Raw genomic sequence first — 25,487 nt, 5'->3', positions numbered from 1 at the left:
GTTTTGTCGGAGGAGACTAGGAAGAGAAAAAGGGAGAGTGACAAAATCAAAGACCGGTGAAGCAGTCGATTCTGCTGCATGTGTCAAAGCCTTAATAAACCTTAATAAATCAAAGCCTTAATAAACATTACATTAAAATCGGTAATAACGTTTTAAATTTGAAAATAAATAATCTGGATTGATTTGACAGATGGGGAAAAACTCGCTTCTAATAAAATAAAATAAATAAAATAAAAAAAAAACGCTTACATTTCGAGAAAAAATACAATCCTTTTTTAACCTTTTGGCTTCCCGTACATCCAGTTATGCTTCTTGCTCGTATTCAGTTCTGATGGTACGTATGGTAACTCTGCAACTACGCATGATTTGTAGTATGATTGCGTAAAGGGAACAGGAATTCCGGTAGGGAACAGAATCGACTGCTTCACCGGACGAGGATCAATACTGGTCCAGCGTTCGCTCGCTGGCGTGAGCTAAAGGAGGAGGAGGGGTGCCCGACCGATGCTGACTTGGCCGTCATGCTGTTGGACTAGTAAGTATATTGCTTGCATACTATCTCTAGTTTTTTTAATTTTTTGTCTGCCTGGCTATGTTACGGAAGCTATCTGGTCCTCCATTTATCTTCATGAATCAAGTAATGCTAGTAGAGGAGTGAATTATCAATCTGGTAGCTAGTAAACGCTAACATGCTAGTTTTCAATGAAAAAATAAAACCCATGAAATTATATTCATATGACATGCTGAAATATATGCCACTGTACCTGGGATGAAGACATTTCACACGCAACGCAGGCAGTCTGCCCAAGACGTGAGAACTCCTTCTGCAGTGTTCGGGGGTATCGGCTTGTCAACAAATGCACATGTATCCCCTGGTGTAACCATGACAGATTTTACGACAGTAGTAGAAGACAATACTGACAATACTGGACCCCGAGAGCAAAAGTTACTTGGTGTTGCTTTAATTTTAATGTACACCATAATTAGAGAATTTTAGTCTGATTCAGGGGGAATCAGAATGCCTAATCCAGACTGACGAGAGGAGGAGCTGGGGATGGAGGAGGGAATTGGTTCCTGAGAAACGCGATAGCTGCTGATAATACTGAAGGAGCTTATACATGTATACAGTGATAGGCGTAGTTTTCCTATATATAGATGTGGTCAGCTGAGAGTCAGCTGATGCGAGTTGACTAACGTGACCTGCCAGAACTAACGCTACGCTTAATTTCTGTCAGGACCACTATCATCAAATACGATTGACAATTAGCATACAGTTAGGATTGGCGGTATGGTTCTGTTCTGTGCAAGAACTCCCTTCGCATCCATGCAGCCTAGCATGGATAAGAGGGAGAGCAGCAAAAATCCCCCAAAACAAAGCCATATGCCAATATCCCCCAACACAAACTGACAGCAAAATTATGGATGCCTTTTACACACTACCCCCAACACGACTGATGCTGATAGAATGGTTAATACACCCTGATGTTAGTGGAATATGCATATGTTAGTGGCACTATAAATCCAATCTAATGGAGGAAGCATCACCCCAAGCTGGAGCAAGCAAGGACACATTGCAACAGTGTATGGGATCTATTGGGGGAAGCTTACACCCCTACCGGCAGCAAAATCTGATACAACAAGCATGTTGTATAATCGTCGTACTGAATTCCATTGGTTGTGGAGGTGAAGATGATGACTCCCATGATTCCACACTCCTTCACAGGAACATCAAGCTACGATGTTGTTACAGTTGAATAACAGACCTCTGTGGTACCTACTGTGTATTTTGCACAAGCATGTTACCGATAATCTAGGTAAGCTTTAGCAACCAGATAAGCCTAAAACAACGCTTGATTACTACAGCACATTCCTTAGGACAGTATGCGCAATAATACTAGAAGTTAGTAACAAGCATATATTCGATAACATTTGCACTAGCAACAGGGTTCTCAAGTCTCACGCATTGGCCGTGAGACACACGTAATTCAACCAGTTCACACGCTCACACGCCACACCGTGTATTTCTCACGCTGAAAAGGCAATGCCAACCAAGTTGTCCTGCAAGCTTTATAACGTTGTATACGAGGCGCAGGCACACAAAGTGAAGTTTCCTGCCGCCAGCACGTATCTCGGCCAGATTGCGTTCGTTACTAGGCAACATAGATGCGCGAACACACGGAAGTTGACGGAACATTCTCGGCCACCGTACGTTCGTTACTAGGTAACCAACAACATCGCGTGAACACACGTCGTGATGGAGAAGGTAAGTTGGAAGAAAGCTCGTCTAACATTTTTAGGTTAGAACATTTAATATATAGCCCATCGTGTATTATTATTATTGATGCAGTCAAAAACTCTACAACTACTTTGCAACCAGGCCAGAAGCTTTGGCTCAGTTTGGCTAGCTTACGTTATCTGAAACTAAGGTAAATGTTAGTGGGTATGGGAAGGAATGAAGATGTATTTAATTTCTTCATTTTATTTAAAACTATATATTATACTGTATTAATAGTCTTTCTAGTTACATTAAGGCTACATGTTTTTCCAAACTGTTTGGAGCAATTTGTTATATTTTTGTAATTTTTGTATATTTGTAATTTTGAAATATAACATTAAAGAGTATATTTGATGTGATGAATTGCTCTTTCATTTATCAGATTTACCAATTGTTTTAATTTCAATTTGTGCTGGTTAATTATGAACAATGGGTAAAATTGGTGGGCGGGGACGGGCGGGGGCAGGGCTCCATTAGGGCTCCTCCCCTAACCACATGTGATCTCACTCCAAGCTTTTGATAAAACTTGAGAACCCTGTAGCCAGTGTTGCCAGATTAGAAATGTCGAAGTATCGTACCAAAACCTCAAAATTATCGTTTTTTTGAGAAAAATGATCGTACACGAACCAAACACATAAAATATAGCTATTTTCCAACAATTTTATTTTCCAAATAATTTTACAGCCAATTTAAACAAGCTGTGTAATACGCTCACACTAACTGGAGGAAGTCTGGCTACTTAACTTTTTTTTGCCAAAGTGTAAAAGATATGCCGACAGTCCACATTTTGAACTAGACCATAATTAAACTATGATACAGAGAGAAAAAAAGTGCACAATTAACACTAGAAAGATTCAAATTCGATCTCATATGCCACATCCACTTGAGCTGTGTTGGCAGGTGTTGTTGGTTGGGGAATCCTTTTACGGTACAGATTGGATGCCATCATGGAACTGATCTAAACTGAACTGTCTTCTTCGGCAAAACTGTAGTGTAGTGTTGACGACGTGCGGTCGACACCATGTGGTGTGTGTGTGTGTATACGTGTGCTTGCGTGCAGGCAGGCGAGCCTGCGAAATGATTCGGGGTCAGAGAGAGAAGCGGTAGGATGTGTGTTTGGACGAAAGACTGAAAACTCTGAAATTATCGTACATTATGGGATTTTTTTCATTATTGATCGTACATCGTACAGAGGTCAAAATTATCGTACAAATATGATAATTATCGTACATCTGGCAACACTGCCTGTAGCAACCACCAGTACAGTAGGCTACTGATAGCAAGTTGGTGAAACGACAGCATATTGCTGATACCTGATTAGCTTGGCACAGCATGTGACAATGACACCAGATATAAGCCTAAAACACAGCTATGTTCCAAATAACGACTGGGCTAAATACCTTAAAACAACCATGTTTCCAATAGCAACAAACAACTTTTAGAGCAAGCAGTTTTCAATAGCAACTAGATAGCCTTTGGAACAAGCAGTGTTTTTAGAGCAAGCAAATTTCCAATACACTATAGCTTTAAGAACGCCGTGTTTCCAAGAACTAGATAGACCAAGCGTGTCCGTTACCCGACAGAATCAACGCTGAACTGACTCAACTGAATAGTGACTGTTTACTCTGTCTTTTTAGAGCTGTGCCACACAGAATGATTCCGTTTGCACCATGAATTGTTATTTTCAGATTAAGATCCTCTAATGCTAATCTTCTGGCACATTATTCAGTTATTCATAAACGATCAGGTGGCGCTTCTTTTAGCCACTATGCTCCAAAAATGTGGAATTCTTTACCAAATGAAGTGAAAGAGGCTACTAGCATTCATATTTTTTAAAGGCAGGTTAAGACATACCTTTTTAAAGTTGCTTATCAGTACAACAATATTATGTGAAGTTGTGTATAAGTCTCTTATTTGATCTGTTATCTGTTTATCTGCTTGTGAAGCACTTTGCGTTGCATTCCATGTATGAAAAGTGCTATACAAATAAATTTGTATTATTATTATTATTATTATTATTTCCTAACTATCACTGCAAGCTGCTTAAATCTGTGCTGTATAGTGCTAAAAGCACAGCATGTGCAACGCGAGCAGTTGCGAATGACAACAGATAAGTAATGCACATAGCCAATATGATCGCATAAGCCTAGCAAGAGCATTTTAATGAAAATGACTAGATTAGCAAGCAACACGCAAAGCATTAGCAACAAGCATGTTGCCAATACCCTGATAGCTTTTAGCAATAAGCATTTAAAAGGAACTTAGCTTAGCTTCGTGAAGACTTTCAGAGATGAATGGAGAGTGAATCACATCGAGTCCTGTGTCAATAATGCAGCGCTGCGAGCAGCAATGCAGACTGAGGTTACTTCCAAATCAGGCAACTTATGATCAATGTGGCGAATCTCGTGTTCAAGTTTACAAACTTGAATGAATCTGAGGTGAAATCCTTGTGGGGAACGAGATGTAGTAACCTACATTTTAGTCACAATATTACCCTTTACTCTGACTGTTTTTGCTCTGCCAACAAACAAGGTTTCCGTTTAATCATGTAGCCTAATGTTACAGTCTGAACGGAAAACTTTATTTACTTAGCAAAGCCAATTTGCATTTGGCAAGCACTACTTGTGAATAGAGGTAAGAGGGAACTTAAAAAAAAAAAAAAGCAGAGAACAAGTCTATAAGAGGATGCAAAAAGAGAAACAGGAATTAAACTACATTAGAAATGGGGCGTGACACTGAAATTTGCCTACTTTTTCCATGCTAATTAAAGCAGACATCTCTAATGGTGTAAAACTTGACCTGAATCTGTCTGGGGGAAACTTGGAATGACAGTTTCCCTGTTTAGTGCCATACAGCAACACTGATGGAGAAATGCAAAGATAGACGATGTTCTTATATCACCCCTGTGCTCTAGACACTATTAATCTGCTAATGTTTATTAAAACAGATGTGCACCACTTATATTTCCATTGCTCAGTGGCGCCTCCATTACATGCTCATTCCATATACAGTTGCTATCTATTCACCACAAATTAAAATGTATTGCCATCTGGTGTGACTTGAAACCTCCACCTCTCATACTTCTAAAAAGGCCCCTCCTGATATCACCCATTACATTGAAGGCATAATAGTGAATCATTTCCCCGTCTTCTCTCAAGTCATCATGCATGGCTGAAGGATCCACAGACCACTCTTAGAACAGGCCACATTTTCACTGACATTTCTACGGTGTATTGTACTGTGGAGTATGTAGCCTACTAATAACCAAAGTAATTGAATTTAGAGTGTTTTTGCATCACAAGCTGGCTTAGATGTAATGGTCAGCAATACATTTTTTTTTTTTTTATATAAATTAATTTCATAGCAAGCAATTCACACATACATTGGGGTTGGTGTAATTGCTTAATTGCTAACATCTTATGCAAACATGGTTTGCCACACTAAAAGTAGTATATTTGGATTTCCCTCACAATGCAACTGTGAGTTTTAAAGCCACAGTACATAGCAGCCATAAAGCATTAGCATTTGATTGATTTACAGAATAGCACAACAATGTTTAGCCCTCTAGCTAGTCACTAATCATATATTGTCATTACAATTAGTTGACCACATTTCTCATACATATTTTCCATAATATTAGTACTCAGCCTACAGTCTAAAACAAGAAAATAGTTTTAAATAAATCATAAAACATGAAAGGTTTTCTTTTTTGCAACTGGCTCTCCTGAGTTACACTGTATCCTGATAGACTGAACTGAAGAAAAAGAAACCACATCAGCACAGTTCACTTTTATTGCTGCCATAACTTTGACATGACAGTGAACATTTAAGCATGGTATTGAAAAGTACATCATCATTTAATTTACCACTCACATACTATGCTACAGGTATTTAAAGGCATCACAAACAGGTTGTTTCTCCATTCATACAAAATATAAAGTAATTCTCCCTTGCACAAGTCATGTTTGTTTCCATTGCTCTTTTTGAACCAATGAACTCTTTCAGTGAGTGGACAAATATGGTGTTAGGTGACATTATTGTTCAGGACAAACCCTGCAGAGCTATAGTGTTGCTGCTTCTGACAAACTCATACTGGCAAGCCAGACATCCACAGCCAAGCTCTGTTAAACAGCACTTTGAATCCATTGTCTTAGCTCTTCTACCTCAAACACACCTATCTGACTCGTTTTCTTTTGCTTTAAAACACACATTCCTGCAGGGGAAAAAGAGCTTACTCTAGCCTGAAGTGGTTTGCTAATCTAACGGCCTGATGCCTAGCTACTGTATATCGTCTGGCAAAACTGGAAGATGTTAAGGTGACAAAAAAATTATAAAAAAATAAAAAAAATAAAGAATTAATAAAAAAAATAAAGAAAATAAATAAATAAATAAATCCAATTTTAAAATATATTTTGGGTAAATGCAAAATGTATTTTGTATACAGTCATGTGAAAAAGAAAGTACAACCTCTTTGAATTCTATGGTTTTGCTTATCAGGACATAATAAAACAATCATCTGGTCCTTGGCAGGTCGTAAAATTAAAGACGAAGGGGAGCCTCAGATGAACAACAACACATGATATATTACACAGTGTCATTATTTATTTAAAGGAACACGCCGACTTTTTGGGACTTTAGCTTATTCACTGTATCCCCCAGAGTAAGATAAGTCCATACATACCCTTTTCATCTCTGTGCGTGCCGTAACTACATACTGGGAACTATATTCTCAGAAGGCGAAGCACTGTTACTTGGGCGGAGTGATTTACTCCAACTTTGAGCGAACTCTCTGCTACTCACCACGGGGCTTCTCAGGTGCTGCGAGCAAATCACTCCGCCCAAGTAGCAGTGCTTCGCCTTCTGAGAATATAGTTCCCAGTATGTAGTTACGGCACGCACAGATGATGTATACGGTTAGAAAATGGCTGTGTCTCACCATGTGACCTTGTTATTTGTACACGCTGTGACTATACAAATCACAACATGTAAATAGGAAAATGTTGGCGTTATTTTGTCACTTATTGGGAGCAGTATGCTAGATGGAGCCATTTACCTCCAGTATTTGTGCTAAGCTAGGCTAGTGGTGGGTGCGTCAGACAAAGTTACGGCACACACGGAGATGAGAAGGGTATATGGACTTATCTTACTCTGGGGGATACGATGAATAAGCTAAAGTCCCAAAAAGTCGGTGTGTTCCTTTAACTAAAGCAAAACCAAAATGGAGAAGCCATGTGTGGAAAAACTAAGTAGACCTTAGTTGCTTCCAAAGGAATTAAAGGGTTAATGCACCCTGTCATAATTTCTTCACCCTCATGGCGTTCCAAAACCCGTATAACGTACTCGGTTACTAACGTAACCTCGGTTCTCTCTAGAAGAGGGAACGAGTACTGCGTTTTGTAAAAACGCTACGGGAAAAGTCTCTTTTCACGAAATACTGAAGCAAAAATTATCCTTAATTTTCATACATGTAAAGCGCGTTGCGGCAGTGCTTAGCTATGGCGAGACGGCTCGCTCGCTCATTGGCTGCTCTGCAGCAACTGCATAAGCCTATCGAGCGAGGCCTGAGGTGACGTCAGGCCAATGAGGACGCTTCGCGCCCTCCTAGCCATTTCCCGCCGAGACGGGCGTGGCTAGCCTCTATATAAGGAGCTCGAGAAGGCTGATTCACTTGATTTTCATCACCGAAGCGAACCAGAGTGAACCGTACGCACGGCAGAGAACGCAGTACTCGTTCCCTCTTCTAGAGAGAACCGAGGTTACGTTAGTAACCGAGTACGTTCTCTTACGAGAGTCCTCTCGTACTGCGTTTTGTAAAAACGCTACGGGAACCCTTTGTAAAATGCCGTGCGTGCTGGGATAAAGACACCGATCACTGGAAGCAAACCAGGTGTACAGTGCATAATCACCAGATAGACTCACAAAGAGCCTGATTACATAATTCCCTATATTGTAACGTCCGCGGACGTAAAACATGACCTCACAGAGAGAGTCTAGAGACAAGAGGGGATTCCTCTGTCCTTATAAGGTTGCGTCAGCAGACGCGAATATGACATAGCATAGACAGGGTGGGGAAACCTGAGCTAAATGCGGGAAATGTGGGTCTTACACAGTTCTGCCCATAAGACAGTCGGCAGCGCATTGCGCATGCGATTTCAGTGTTCTAGTTAGACAGCTGAATCGGCTACACCGATAGTAGCTTAGCCTGCAAGGTGCCAAATCGAGCCCCCGGCCTGCGAGAGGAGATCTCTCCTCAATGGCACTGGCCATGGAGCGATGTCTGCTAGCTGCATTAGGACTGGGAACCATGCTTGGTTCTTCCAGAACGGTGCTACAAGCAGCATTGAGCATTTCGTTTCCTTGACCCGCTCTAACACCTGAGGCAGGAGGGAGACGGGGGGAAAAGCATAAAGCGGGCAGCGCGGCCACATGTGGGACAGCGCGCTGTCGTTCTTGGAAAAGAACACGGGGCAATGAGCGTTTTCGCGGGACGCGAATAGGTCCACCTCCGCTCTGCCGAATCTCTCCCACAACAGCCGGGCTGTTTGTGGGTGTAGAGACCATTCACCCAGGGGAATGTTGTTCCTGGACAGTCTGTCTGGGCCCACATTCTGGAGCCCAGGCACATGCACTGCTCTCAGCGAGCGCAAACTGTGCTGAGCCCATATTAGGAGGCGTTTCGCCAGCCTGTACAGGGATGTGGATCTCAGACCGCCCTGGCGATTTATATAGGACACCACGGCCGTGTTGTCCGAACGGACTACGACGTGTTGGTCCTTGATGTGGGGATAAAAGCGCGTTAGCGCATTGTGCACTGCCAGCATTTCCAGGCAGTTGATGTGTTGGAGCTTTTCTCGTTTCGACCACAGGCCGAAGAACGGTCTGCCCTCGAGCAGCGCTCCCCATCCCGAGGTGGATGCGTCGGTCGACACCATCCTCACTCCCGAGGAAGTCCCCAGGCTTACACCTGATCGGTACCAGTCGTCTGCCAACCAAGGTGTCAGGGCTGTGACACAGCTCTGATTGACCTTGAGACGCAACCGGCCGGACACCCACGCTCCGCGCGGTACTCGCACTTTCAACCAGAACTGCAGAGGGCGCATGCGGAGCAAGCCCAGCTGGAGAACCGGTGATGCTGAGGCCATGAGACCTAGCATCCTTTGAAACGTCTTGAGCGGGGTAGACGCGCCGCAGCGGAAAGATCTCGCCACGCGCTGAATGTGCAGCACGCGCTGTGGCGACAGCCGCGCTGTCATAGACTGTGAGTCCAGAATGGTACCCAGAAACGAAATCGTTTGACTGGGGTTCAGTGAACTCTTCGTCCAATTGACCGTGATACCAAGATTCTCGAGGTGGTCGAGTAAAATGGTTTTGTGCTCCACGAGCTGTGATCGTGATTGAGCTAGGATCAGCCAGTCGTCCAAATAGTTCAGCACTCGCATGCCTCTGAGTCTGAGAGGAGCGAGCGCCGCGTCCATGCATTTCGTAAATGTACGAGGTGCCAGGGACAAGCCGAACGGAAGGACTGTATACTGGTATATCTGACCCTCGAAGGCGAATCTCAAGTATCGCCTGTGATGTGACGCTATCTGTATTTGAAAATACGCGTCCTTCAGATCTATTGACATGAACCAGTCTCCTCGGCGAACCTGCGCGAGAATTTTCCTGGTCGTGAGCATTTTGAAACTGCGTTTCACTAATGCTTTGTTCAGCCGTCTTAGATCCAGTATGGGTCTGATACCACCGTCCTTTTTGGGGACTAGAAAGTATCTGCTGTATAGCCCCCCTTCGCTTTGAGCCAGGGGTACATGCTCTATCGCCCCTTTGCATATCAGTTTTGATATTTCGGCGCGAAGTAGGTGTGCTACTTCTAAATTCACCGTAGTCTCGACGCGCGCTGTGAAGCGGGGAGGGCGTCGACAAAACTGTAGCGAGAAGCCTCTCTTTATAATGCCTAGCACCCAGTCCGAAACCCCTGGAAGCGCTGCCCATGCTTCTGCATGGCTGGCTAAGGGCTGGATGCGAAGCGCGCTCTGTTCGCCGTGCGACAGAGGTGCTTCGAGGTGCGATAACATAGGCGTTATGCCTGTGGCATTCGAGGCGGGGGGCGCGCTTAATACAGCGGGCAGAGCGCTCGTCCTCGACCTTACTACAGTGCTTAACTGAGTGAGGGAGGTCTGAGCGAGCCCCGCGGGACTCATGTCTGCGAGTAAACGTGGGCGGGAAGCGGGCACATTTACTGCTTTGGACGCGCTGCCTGTCTGAGCAGAGCGAGCGCGCACAGGTTTCGTTTTTACAGAGAGCCTGTGGTCTGTGAGACATAGTGTGTGTGGGCACTGGGAAGTGGGCACTTTCACTATATTGGAAGCGCAATCGACCTGAGTCGATTTTATGTGCGCGAGCCCTAAGTGTAGGGCTGTGCTTGTGTGTAGGGATGGGCACTGAGGAGTGGGCATCGACACTACATTTATAGCACCAACGGCCGTGGCCGGGACACCAGAAAATACACTCTTTTCGGGATATATCTGGGTAGCCGTGAAAACGGCTTTTGTGTGCAGGCGAGCGGGCAACTGTGCAGGCTTGCGTCTTGCAGAAAACGCTGGAACAGTCGCAAGTCTTGGGACTGAAACAGCGGTGCGCTTGGGTGAGAGACCGGCCGCAGCGGGACTCACACACCTGCGCTTCCCTAGGAGTGCTAGGACTTCTTCTGGGCTTCCGGCTTCACCACAACCCTCGGCCGAGGCCCGCGCTGAGCAGGGCGTCGGCTGGTAGAGCGAGAGCGGGACCTAGAGCTGTGCTGCTGTCGCTGCTGTCGCTGCTGAGAAGGTGTGGCGGAAGGCGGGGGCTGATGCTGAGAGCTTCGCGGATTCTGTTTTTCGCGATTCGCTGCAGAACCGGAGCGCTTCGGCAGGAAGTGCTTAAAGGCTTGAGACGCTTTCTGGGCCTCGGTAAATCTCTCCACGAACTCGGAGAGAGAAGAACCGAAAAGGCCAGCGGAAGACAGCGGGGCGTCGAGAAACGCGTTGCGCTCGGAATCAGCCATTTCCGTGAGCGTAAGCCATAGGTGCCTCTCAGCAACAGTGGCGGAAGCCATACATCTTCCCATGGCCTGTGCAGCAGACTTGGTAGCGCGGAGTGTTAGATCCGAAGCGCTCCTCAGATCCGCGATGCAGATAGCCTCCGGTCCCATCTCATCCAGCTTACGGAGGAGATCACCTTGGAAAATCTGCAGTGTAGCCATGGTGTGTAGCGCTGACGCAGCCTGCCCAGCGGCGGAGAAGATTCGCGCGAGCAGCGTCGACGTCATGCGGCAGGCTTTAGAAGGCAACACCGGTTTAGTCCGCCGTCCAGCAGAGGGCGGGCAAAGGTGGGTCGCTATCGCCTGTTCCACCGGCGGAAGTGAAAGGTAGCCTCGGTCTTTCGCATTATCCAGGGAGGAAAATGCTGGCGACACAGACGAGCGCGTTCGCGCAGAGTAGGGCGCATTCCAAGCCTTCGCCACTTCTTCATGAAGCTCAGGAAGAAAGGGGGCGGGCTTAGATTCCGGAGAAGTGCGCTCACCAGGGAGGAAGCTACCATCCAGCCGGGTACGAGAGGGGAGTTCCGGTGCAGACCACTCGAGGCCGAGGCTCGCCGCGGCCAGCGCGAGTACTCGCATGAGCTCCTTCTCGATGTTGGCTCTCGTAGTGGGCTTGCGGGCAGGAGGCGCGAGGTCCTCAGAGCTCGCCCAGTCCTCGCTGCCTGAAGCTAGCAGAGAGCAGGAATCCTTCTCTCTCGACGCGGCCTCAGAAATGACTTCCTCTGATGAAGCGGCGGCAGACTGCGGGCGCTGAGCATCAGGAAGTGAAACAGGAGAAGCCGGTGAAGCAGGCGGGCAAACCGGCGAGCTTGGTCGAGCTGGAGCGGGTTCCGGGGCCCGCTGCGAGCGGCGCTTCTTACGGCGCGGCAGCGCGGCGGGGAGTGCAGACTCTGAGAAGGATGCCAGGCGAGTCCGCAGAGTCACCATCGGCAAAAGGTCGCAGTGAGGGCAGCCGCCGTCAGCGAGCGCGAGTGCTGCATGGTTCTCACCCAAACAGGAAACGCAGATGACGTGTTGGTCTCCCTGGGGGAGTGGGGCTCGGCACGAGCCACATGAAGGCATCTTTAAAAAGACGCAGCTCTTTTAGGGGGTGAGTGTCGCGGCGGCGAACACACACACACACACACAAACAGAGTAATAAAGGATATAGCGCCGGAAAGCGCAGCAGGTACGGCTGTAGAAGGCGGCGTTGCCAGCAGCTTCGAGTGGCTCGTCCCGCTGAAGTGCTTGCCTCAAACGACGCTTGCTTCCTCGTGATCCAGCGATGCGTGAGCTTCGCTGAAGAGATGAAAATCAAGTGAATCAGCCTTCTCGAGCTCCTTATATAGAGGCTAGCCACGCCCGTCTCGGCGGGAAATGGCTAGGAGGGCGCGAAGCGTCCTCATTGGCCTGACGTCACCTCAGGCCTCGCTCGATAGGCTTATGCAGTTGCTGCAGAGCAGCCAATGAGCGAGCGAGCCGTCTCGCCATAGCTAAGCACTGCCGCAACGCGCTTTACATGTATGAAAATTAAGGATAATTTTTGCTTCAGTATTTCGTGAAAAGAGACTTTTCCCGTAGCGTTTTTACAAAACGCAGTACGAGAGGACTCTCGTAAGAGAACTTTCGTTCATCTTCTGAACACAAATTAAGATATTTTTAATAAAATCAGAGAGCTTTCTGTCCCTCCGTTGACAGCTAGGCAATTACCACTTTGACGCATCAAAAAGTTCATAAAACTAAATCCATATGAATTGAGCTGTTTATTTGAACATTTCTGAAGAGACACAACTGCTTTATATTGAACAGATTGAATTTAAACTTTTCTCCACATAAACATTGATCAGTGAACATAAACAGAAGCTCAACCTTACTTGCCCGACGTGCGAGAACAAACCTTAACAAATGAGAATGAACCTCATTGGTTCTCGCACGTCAAGCAAGCATGCTTCAGCTTCCGTTTACCATAACTGATGTGTGAGTTGATGAATGTTTGGTATAAAGCCCTCTTTCTCCTGCTCGTGAATGAAATCATATCCCTGAAATCATACAATCATACCTTCCACAAATATGTGATGAAAAGAACAGTGAAATACTACCTCTGTGGAAGATCGTAGCCAGATTTTGATGAGGTTCAAGCCAATGTCTGTGTGTTTGTGGGTGACTCTGGGTCAAATCAGTTCTACAGACATGTGTCCCTCAGGGCCATATCTCATTGTCAGCAAATGTTTGATAATGTGTTAAGCATTAGCTCAAGCTCTGAAATCTCCACCTCATGCTGCAGGGCAAACAGCCAGTTTCTCTGTATTCCGCTCATCTCCACTTTACACACCCGCCTTATTTTTTACTTTCTGTGCATTAATTTCACATGTCGACACTGGATTGAATGTTCAGATGGACAGAGCGATTAAATCCTGTCTGGCATAATGATGCCTTGATTTGAGTTTGTGTTTGTCATATTTACCAGTGATGGATGGTTTGTGCTTCCTATCACTGCTATTTCAGAACGTGCCTATGTATTTTTTTCCATCCTTGTACATTATTGTTTATTTGTGTGTTTGTGCTGAAGAGCTAAGCACAAAGGAGCAGAGGGTTCGGAAGATAATCAGAATCTTTCTTCATGGTCATTAATCAAGACCAGGCTCTCACAACAGGCAGACCTGAACTCTGAATCAGCCGCTACAATTACCATCATCAGGTGGTCACGGTTAAAGGTGTTTGAGATGTTACAAATCAGGCCTGTTATAAAAGTTTGGGGAAATATTTAACAATGGCTGTTTTGCTTACACACCATCTGCCATTTTTACATCAAGAAAGAAAAAGAAAAAGTCTAAATAGTAGATGAATGACTGTGAAGATGGTGGGATAGGATGGATGGATGGACGGACGGACGGACGGACGGACGAATGAAGGATGGACATATGTGTTTAATGTGAAGTGTAAGGTATGATACCATTCAAAAGTTTGGAGTTAGTAAGATTTTGTCTATTCATCAAATAATCCTGAAATAGGTTTTATGATTTCCACTAAAATATTAAGCTGTAAAAAAACCCAGCAAAAACCGAAAAAACCGAAGAAAAAAAATGTATTCTTTCTAATGATCTAATACAGCATACTGCTAAATTAATGTACTAGTGTACTATTGTTTGTGATTGTGACTGTCTGTGCAATATTGGTGAAGTTACATTGTTAAACCAGGGTGCCGACAAATTACTGTAATTATGAGTGAGTTATCATTCACTTAACTGATTCTTTCAAACATATTGATTCATTCAGTCATTAAACAAATGCTGTCTTCATGAGTGAGTCATTCAATCATTCACTCAGCCGATTCATTCAATCACACTGATTCATTCAGGAACAGAAACCTCAGTGCAAGCCTGATTCTGCTTTGATTTTGTTTATTTTAGATGGCAGTGCAAAACTACACAAGAAATGTTTTAAATGTAATTCAATTAACTTTATATTTATTGAACTGTTGTATAAAAGCTGTATTACAATCACAAACGATTACCCACTCCTGCAGTTTTTTTTATGTACAATTGCATACTGGATTATTATTATTTATATTAGCCTATATAATTAGATTATATCATAACATTATTTTGCATTTTCATTATTTCTACCAAGTAGAATCTATTCTTAGATTTATAAACTTGTTCACATTACATACCTTGTTTTTTCCAACAAAGCAAAGTCTAAATTTAAAGGGTTAAACTTACAGCTGAGCATCGCTGCTCTAATAATTACCTTTACCAGTTAGACTGTCTTGTAAGCTTCAAATTGACTCTTACAGAATTACACACACACACACACACACACACACACACACACACACACACACACACACACACACACACACACACACACACACACACACACACACACACACACACACACACACACACACACACACACACACAAGCAAGGACTTGGCACTTGACAACAATTTTTCTTGTTTTATTAACAATAGCTCTCAAGTGAGTTTGCATACAGCTAGATTAAATTCCTTCAAAGCTTTCAAGTGCGCAAATCTTTTCTTTTGTTTCCTGTAACATACACATCGGGCCATTAGCGACACCACATAATCCAATTGCCTACTTTTACACACTCTTTGGTTATCTCATTGGATCTGAAGTTCACATTAGGACTGATCTCAGGGGACTGGCTGTGATTGTATTACTGTACCATCAGGGTGGAGGTTTATCAAATTAGTACTTCAAAACGTCTCCATATGTGGGTGTCTTTATGTGTATGTGTGTGTTCATTTAGGTCAAACAGGAAGTGGCATCTGCTGTCTGGTTGATTGATCACATGACTAATGTTCTCAGGGTCATAGGGGTCACCCCTAAATCCTCGGAGGTCAAACAGCCTCCGGCTTTTACCTCAAACCCATATACTGCAAATGGAGATGTATCTAATCTGGGAGTAATTGCCAATCAAATTTGCCCTCTCGCACACAGAAAGCGTCTGATCTTGCCCTCCTCCATCGCTTTCTCCTTCCCTGTCTTTCTTGGCAGAGGACAGGCTGATGTATCACCTAATCGCTCTTGTCCTCGGGGTGTGTGAGTGTGGTTGGGTTAAGGTGAAAGTAACTATTGAGGAAATTGTCACGATATATATAAAAAAAAGAAGTGTAGGTTGGTTTAAAAACACCCCAGGGTCTGATTTCTCAAATGACTTTTGTGCACTGGGAACCAGAAGGGGAGGTTGGGGATATTGAAAAATGAACTCTGAGGGAGCGTTCACATTGGAGTTTTAGCTTCAATTCAGTTCAGTTTCTTTGGATGGTGTGAATGCTGTTTTCTGAACTCGGATGTGGAGTGTCCAAACATATGAAAGCAATCCAACCTAACTTGTAGAAATGAACCAGATATATCAATATTTATGATGTATAATCTGGATCTCTCATTGCAACTTATCTCTGCAAAAAAAAAAAAAAGAAAAGAGTCACATATATTGCAATGCACCTGCAGTAGACAGGTGAAGCTTCAGTTTCATCATTGAGCATCTTATAGTCTAGATGAACAGGTAAAGGCTGCAAAAGAAAGAATACAAGATGGTCATACGTGGACAAACATCGACCTCTTCTTCATTTCAAGTCCATCAAGGTTGAATTACATAAAATATTGAAACTAGCGCCCGTTTTCACTCCGTGTAAGCAGAAGTAAAAAAAAAAAAAAAAAAAATATCATCTAATTTTCTGACCATCCCTTCCAGCACTCTTTCAATTACAACCTTCAAAATTTCAATTGAAACTAGAAAAAATATCTGAAACCTCTCTCTGTGTCTGTGGATAGGTGTGAATGGAAAGGTCAAGTTTAAATTAGGAATGCTATAACCAGTGGTGGAGGAGGGAAAGTCAAATTACTTTATAAAAGAAAGAACAGAAAGAGGAAGAGAGGGTTAAGGATATGCTGAATAAAAGTAAAATATTTTAACAACATGAATTGTTAATTTTTTTATTATTATTTTGGATGTCTCACTCGATGAATATCTGTGCTCCTTATTTCATTTGGTGTATGATGTCTGTGTGCAGAGAAACTCTACAATCAAACAAGTTTAAGGCAGTAAAATATTCATAATCTATTTGGTATGTATACAGTATGTGCAGGTTGATTTTACAGCAGCAGAAAATAGCAAAGCCTTAATTTACCAAAACGCATTTGCTTGTCTCATTTATCTCTCCCTGCAGCAAAGAATAAGAGAGACAGACACTAGGGAGCAGAATTACTCCAGAAATGTAAAAGAAATGGACAAGAGTGGAATGGAAGAAGAGAAAATGGAGATCATACATCTTTTGTCTCGTTTGGCTAAGGAATCAATTTGTATTATATTTGAAAGATATTCTAATATAGTCCAATATTAGTCAAATATTATTCATGCATTCCTGTCCTCTCCCATCTTTTTATTATACAAAAATATAATAATTAGTCATGTATAGAAATGTATTATGGAAGGTCGTAAATCTGGTTCAAAAGTGCTGCATTAATAGCTGTGGCACAGGTGCATTAGGGGAGAATTTGAAGACAAAACCAGCATTCTGATATATAATATATTCAACAATATACACAAACTAAAGGACTCATTAATTCGTTAGTTATGTAGTCTTAAAACATGTTCTTTAAAGCATATACAGTATAGGATTATGCTATGGTATTCATAAAAGCTGTGAATTTTAGGTTAAGGTTACTATAAAGCATAAATAAGGATATAACAGCTCCTCTTTTTTGTTCAGTTTTCCTGTCCTCCTGTCTCCAGCTCTATCATGTTAGTTTGAGCACCTCTGGTAAAAGCCTGGTCTCTACTCTTCACAGCACACACTCCAAAGCTTTTACCAGATAACAGCAAAGAAAAGGGTAAGAGATGAAAGACTGGACAGATACACGCACAAACCCACCAACAAATATACTTGAACATGACCAACGTTAGGATGACGTTACAGTATGCATGCTCCTTACACGAGTGCAGGTACAAAAGCAAGTCCAAAATAAGCACCCTCCAGCAGATTAGCCTTAGAGGAGGACAACACAAAGAGATGAAAGAGAGAAAGAGACATCTGTGTTGCTTATGGGTATCACATGTTCTCCTTCAGCAAACTCCCATTTAGAGACCCATGACAGGCTCATATTTATAGTCTGAGGTAATACACTGTGACCCAAAGGACCAAACACATACACTCTGACTGAATATGTTTACTTCCTTAATGTCACAGTTGTGTTTATTAGCAGCACAACATTCAACATTGACAAAAATAAATGTTTCTTGAACACCAAATCAGCATATTAGAATGATTTCTGAAGGATCATGTGACATTGAAGAATGGAATAATGATGCTGAAAATTCAGCTTTGCTATCACAGGAATAAATTACATTTTAAAAATGTATTCAAATAGAAAAGTTATTGGTAACACTTTACAAAAAGGTAAACAAAAAATGTAACATTAGTTAACTACATTGGTTAATATAAACTAATGATAAACAATACATATACAGGATTTATTAATCTCAGGTAATGTTAATTTTCACATTTACTAATACATTATTAAAATCAAAAGCTGTATCTGTTAACATCATTAGTCAATGCACTTGTGAACTAGCATGAACAAACAATGAAAAATTCGCTTTTTATGAACTAACATCAACGAAGGTTAATGCTGTAACAATATATATTGTTCATAGTTAATGTTAACGAATGCATTAACATTAAAAAATTAGACCTTATTGTAAAGTGTTATTTTAACTTGTAATAATATTTCACAATGTTGCTGTTTTTAACTGTATTTTTTATCAAATAAATGCAGCCTTGAGTATAAGATACTTCTTTTAAAAACAATAAAAATCTTACAGATCCCAAACTTTTTAAATATATACAGCTATTTATTATTTTCTAAATATCTGTCAAATATAGAACAAATGGATTAATTCACATAAAAGATTTCATTAAAAAATGAATCTTGCATTTGTATATGAATGAAAAAAAAAAACATCTTTTTGCACTATATGCATTTTAATAATATACTTTAGTAGATAAAATTAGTAAAACACTACTTTGATCACGTATATTGTTACATTCTTTTAGAATAAATGTTTGAGGGGACTCCGTTGCTTCTGATTGACAGACACTCTTTTTCACTAACCCTCGGCAAAGTGTGCATATATGATCGAACTAAGCCTCTTCTCAGTGTTGGTTCATGTGCACACATATATGTACACATAATCTCGCTCTTTTAGTACATGCCTGTCATACTCAAGTTATCAATGCAGTTTAAAATCATTCAAATTTAGTGCCTTTGGTTTAAACACATTTTTTTTCCCTCCATTCTTGACAAATGATTCGGATCATTTAACTCTTTTGATAAACTTCCAATGATTGGTTTAAGAGTTTACTAAACAGGGTTGTGTGTGTATGTCTCAGCATGTGTGTGTGTATAGCCTTAAGTTAAATGGACTGGCTGTTGTTTTAGGCTGGTAGATGTTGATCCTGATATGTGAGAGTTAAGCTTTGATAAACGAATTGCATCCCCTCCAATACGGCACGACCACCAGTGCCCTGCATAAATCAATAGACATTACTGTCACCACAAATCACCCTCACCTCTGTTTCTCTCACATGTACTCAGGCCAACATTTACTCGTTCCACTCTCATCTCTGTGTAGGTGTGTGTGATCTCTGCCGTCTCACTGTGTGGAACAACTTTTGTTGTATCAGGTTATTTTTTTGTCAAAACAACAAAGACCCAGATATAATCTTCCAGGACAAATCATTTATATTGCCTTAGATGGTTATAACACTGTGTTTTGTCACATTATACAACAGTTCACTCTTTCTGCAGGTTACATTGTTACACCAGTAGGTGGAGACAAATGAGCGAATCATTCACTGCATCCAAAATCACATACTGAGTAGGCAGTACATTCGAATTTACTTCGCAACTGTTCGTCAGTTGCGTCACTTCACTACCATTCATAAATCCTCTCCCATGGCCTCATGAGAAGTGTCCATCGAATGCGCACTTCAGAATCTCTGCAAAAGTAGTAGGTCATCCAAGGACTTTTCGCCTGCGTTTTATAGAATACTATTGTAACAAGGTTTAAAGCTTAGGTAAGAAGGAGACGGGAACCTAAACCTAAAGTTCAACAACTTTAATCATCATAAAATAAACAAACACAAAACTAAAGCAAAGTAGCAGCTCTTCATGGACGACTGACACATATAAACATAATAAAATATAAAACACGACAAATAGTCCAGGCCTAGTCCTCTCTCGTCCTTCACTGTCATCACTCCTCCTTTTATCCTCCCGGAGCTCCTCCGTGGGACACTCGCTCCGTTCCCACAGCTGTCGGCCTCACCCTGCTTGCCACTACTATGTATTTGGACATACTACTCTGTTTCCGTATTCGCATACTTTGAGTGGGGAAGTATTCTATTTTTTGTTCTATTCATTCAGGAACGAATCAAGTGTGAGTGAGTCACTGAATCATTCATTCAACCGATTCATGTCCTCGTAATCTTTAATCAAAAGCGTTAACCTCACCTCCCCCTCAAAACGACATCCGTTCTCTTCATGACGTGTCTCGGTGGAGGGTGGGGCTATATATCCTCCACACCTGACTGACCAAACTGGCATTCAGATCTGCCTCCATTTATTTAGCAATGCCCAACTTCCTACGATACAATCAATTCCCGAAGGAAAAATCAAACCCCGCCCAACATTTTGATATATGCCACAATAGGGAAGAAAAGACTATCACAACTTCTGTTTCATGCCGACTTAAACTCTTTTTGTTGGCAAAGCAAAAAGCCACATAATAACTGCCAATATTGTGTCTTAAATGTACATTTATTTCAATATACTTGTTCTAAGAACTGATTTATTTGAGTCATCAAATATGTTTTAATTTGATGTCTTTGTGGTTTTTAAGTTGTGTTCTATTCATACATGTATATAAATTTATGCTAGACTGATCAAGTTGACATGAAGTCATCATATAGCATAGTCTACACTCTTCCACTCACAATACCGGACAATGAACTGAACGAAGGAAGGAACTTAAATACACAGTGATGATTAACTAAAAGAACAACAGAATGAGTGATGTCCATGGTGACAGATGACGAGTTGCGGGAACTAGAACAAAGGAACACGTGATGTATGAAAACAAACTGACTAAACATAACTGTGACACCCGCTTTCTTGAGATGTTCAATCCACCTGACTAACATTGAAGCTTTTAAAACCATGTCAATGATAAAAAAAATCTTATCTTATGATAAGAAAAGTATTTTTTGAGAGACTAATGTTATCCCCTATTAAATGTGAAATCATAAATGGAAAACACTTTTCATATTTTAGATAATGCTTCCCAATGCTGAAGTATGTAATTTGTTTTGAATGGTTTCTACCTAATGGCTCTCTGTGGCATGTCTTAGGCCACTGTTAATGGCTGAAGAGAGGGAGAAGACTGAACAGACACACTTTAGAAAACGATTAGTAGAAACTACTCCACAAGCAACCAAGTTATCATTTAGTAGAATGTTGTTTGTTTGAGTATATAGTAGACATACAGAGAAAAGCATAGGGGTGACCCCGAATAGTCGAAGATTCGATGCTTCGATAGGAGGAGCCTGATTCGACTACCGATCTCACGGTCGAATCTTCGCAGCATGAAACGAGGATCAAGCCACTTTGGCTATATTAGGGCGCTCAATGTCTGATTTCACATAGAACTAGCTTTTATGTCAATACGTTAATATTCAGCCTATTATGATAATGCTGTAGGCCTATATAAAAATGTGCAAAGAAAGAAGCTTTTTTAACGTGCGTGAATAAATCCAAACACCCCGTGACAGATTTAAGTTTCACTTTCAATCCGTGACCGACAGAGGAGCGTCTTCGCGGCAAGGATTTAAATCTTTAATGTCTGGGATAAGACAATCTAAAGTGTGGATGTACACCATCAGAAAGGATATTCTCCAAGGCTGGATTTAGCATCAGGAAAACCATGATCGCACTTCTGCCGGCCAACGTTAACTTGTTTCACGCATAGACTGGGTTTCACGTTAGAATGTATTTTATCCGCGCGCACAATTTGAAACGACTCCAACGGACACAGACAGAGTGAAAGACTGGATTTGTTCTCTCGATCAGGTAGGGTAGGCTACAAGTGATTTCAAAACTTTTCAGCCGGTTCTAATTTTATTTTTGGATGCTGTGAACATTTTTAGCTAAAAAGACTGCCTCTCCAGTTTAGCATTTATTGTTGTTTCTGCAGTTATTTTAATAATTTCTTTATTTTTATTTTATTTATTAATCTGTCAGGGTTATCTAATCTAACTATTTGTGGCTTGTGTTTTGAATTATGTTCCCCTGCACTTCAGGCATTTTGCACACATTTGCTCCTCATCCTGTGACTTGATTCTGATTTATTTCGTTTTGTATTTTTATTTATTAGAAAGGTATATTCTGTTCTAATTTAATTTAGTAAATTAATTGTTTATTTTTTCGGTGCATCGATGTTGTGCTGTAGGCTGGCCTGCTCGCACAGGTCATTTAGCCGATTGAAATGCAAATCTGCAGTGTGGCCTTTCTGGAGTTATTTATGTTATTTCTTAGTTTTATTGATCAAAAATGTTTTTATACATTTTCTTCTATATCTTTGTGTGATTTTCTGTACATCGCGGCTTTGAAACGTTAAAGCCCCGCCCCCAGCCCCACCCCCATACACATGATACGACTATTAGTCGACTATAGGCAAGACATGACGATTCTGATTCGACTATGAAAATCCATAGTCGGGGACAGCCCTAGAAAAGCATCTTTGTGACCTTTGGATATCATTGGACATGTAAAAAAAAATACACACAACAAACATCAGGGTCGAAGTATCCATTATTCCTTTGTTACTGCTTTAAACAACATCTAATCTATCCATCAATAAAATGTGTGCCACTGCAATGAATTGATGCTTGGCTTGAGGTGATCTACATGTCATTGCCTGTCACACCGACTGGACTTTAATATGAATGAGCAAATACACACATGTTGAGGGAAGTGGAACATGGAAGCCATCAATTATGCAGTGTTTGTATTATGAAAACATGCACATTGCTATATATTCAAGAGGAATTCATATAACATGCCTTTAAGAATATATTACACTGAGATACAAACATACTTGACATACAGAAAACAAAAATGCAGAAATATCTGGAAGGTATAACATATCCTACTAGAACTTTCAGCAATGTGGTCAAAGTACCTACACTCTAAAAACTCCTGGGTCAAAAATAACCCATAATGGGTTATTTTTGACCCAACTCCTGGGTTAAAAAGGGACCAACTAATTTATGGGTTATTTCAACTCAGAAAATTGGGTTATGCTTTTTGACCCAAATTATGGGTTAAATACCTGACCCAAATGTTGGGTTTAAAAAACCCAACATCTGGGTAGAAATAACCCAAAAATTAGTTGATCATTTTTTAACCCAGGAGTTGGGTCAAAAATAACCTAACTTGGGTCACTATCCCAGTATGCCTTATTTCAGAAAATAAAACTTTGTTTTACATTATATTACACACTTCAAGCACTTTTAAATTTTTATTGCATTAAATAAAAATCTATAAGAAAAAACACACACTTGGACATGTTTATTTTCATATTTATTTTAGGTCACACTGTAATAACAATATTAGAAATAAAAAATAGAAAAATAAACAACAATTCTCAGACGAGCCTCAGGAATTTAAGCCTGGGGCCAACTTTGGGGACAAGATTTTTGATAGTGTCCTCATCAAAGAGAAGAAATGCCTCCTCATCTATCTGAAAGACAGAAAACAAGACAACATGAGTATTGTTAATAAGTCGAGACAATTGTAAACCACTCACCAGACACTCTTTCATTATCAAGCTAACAAATAATCACTTTTAAGGTAATGCAGTGTTTTTTTTTTTTTTTTTTTTACATGGCCCAAATTGCTAGTTAACTAATGTGGTTCTTTTGCAGCATTAACATTACCCATTTTGTGTGAATGACATATTTTCTTTCATTAAAAAGTGTAATGACAGCCCATTCTTATGCATAACAGCTTAAAGACAAGGCACAATAATATTTTAGGGTTGTACATACCCCACTGTCGAAGAAGTTGTGACTTTCACAAAATCTTGCACTGACACATTTAAGTCTTATTAACAAAAAAAAGTAGGTAGCCTATAGAGAGATGATATAAGGGCAATAAGAGTAAAATGCTCACCTCTAAAATTCTCTGTCAGCTCAGACAGCTGCCACTCAGTTAGCTTATCAGTGACAAAACTGTCCATTCAAAATGACCTGGAGAAAACATAGCAATATAGAGGTTAGCAACAATTTGAAGACTTGACCCGCTTCTTTAACTCTCACTACTTCAGCCAGTAGAGCACTGTATAATATGATAAGCACGGCACAGCTGGTAAACATAACTCAACTATTGTGTTGCCTCGTCGCTCTGTAGCCGCGGCTATGGGGCTCGCACACCGGACGAGAAGCGCCTCGTCGCGTCTAGGACAACTCGAGGTATCGCTCACCGGACGTGCACTCTCTCAAGGGGCTCACACACCGGACGCGAAGCGCAGCGCCGCGTCTTTAAAATTCGAACACATTATTCTCTATGAGTGTAACGGACACACACACACACACACACACACACACACACACACCGGCGGTCTGTCCGCGGCACCCAGCAACGGCTCAGGACCGTGTTCAAAATCGCGTCCGGTGTGCGATAACGTTACCTCGAGTTGTCCTAGACCTAGATATTGTCGTGATAGCCGCGGCTACATGCCAACCACAGAATTACCACGGCTAACGCTAGTCTCAACGTAGCAACGTATTTTTTTTTTTTTTGCAAATGGTGCTAAACTAGCAACAGGGACATGGACACAGAAAAGTTAACATTACATCAACACTGAAAATACTCTCTTACCTTGAATATAGATGAAGTTGCACCGATGAAGCACAGGCCAAAACGGATCGAGCGCGAAGCGACGGTTATTTCAAACGACTGTTGTGAGAAAATTCCAGAACAACTGCGAGAGAGAGAAAGCCAACCCTATAACCCAGAACATGGGTTACTCTTTGAAAAATAACCCAGAAACCCAAACAACCCATAAATTGGGTCAAAATATTAGCCCTATAACCCAGAAAATGGTTACTCTCTGAAAAAATAACCCATAATTTTAACCCAACACAAATAACCCAGAAAATGGGTTGAAGAAATAACCCAGGAGTTTTTAGAGTGTATATTTCAAGGTATGTTGGCTGGCGAAAGACAAGCAATTTTCATCATTTTACATTAGTCACATGTGTCACTATCTAGTCACACTGCACAATATTGGCAGTGTTATGGCTTTGAATAGTCTTTAAATTCACAAATAAATAACTAAATAAATAATAATAAAGTAAGTTTGAGGAAAGCTGGTTCAGATGATCAATGTTTTCATACTAAAGGGAAAAAGTATATGTTAAAATACATGTTTTCATTAATCATGGCAGCAGTAATTCAAGAACCTTCCGTATGTGGTTTTGGACAGCAGAATAAGATGTCTATATTTCTATTTGGTAAGGACCATCTCCCTCTGTGGCTATAATATTCATCAGGCATGATGGGATGTCCAGGG

The sequence above is a fragment of the Leuciscus leuciscus genome, assembly GCF_965113295.1.
Source record: "Leuciscus leuciscus genome assembly, chromosome: 7".
Taxonomy (NCBI): Eukaryota; Metazoa; Chordata; class Actinopteri; order Cypriniformes; family Leuciscidae; genus Leuciscus; species Leuciscus leuciscus.
The sequence above is the reverse complement of the archived record's forward strand: the minus strand, read 5'-3'. Positions refer to the sequence as shown.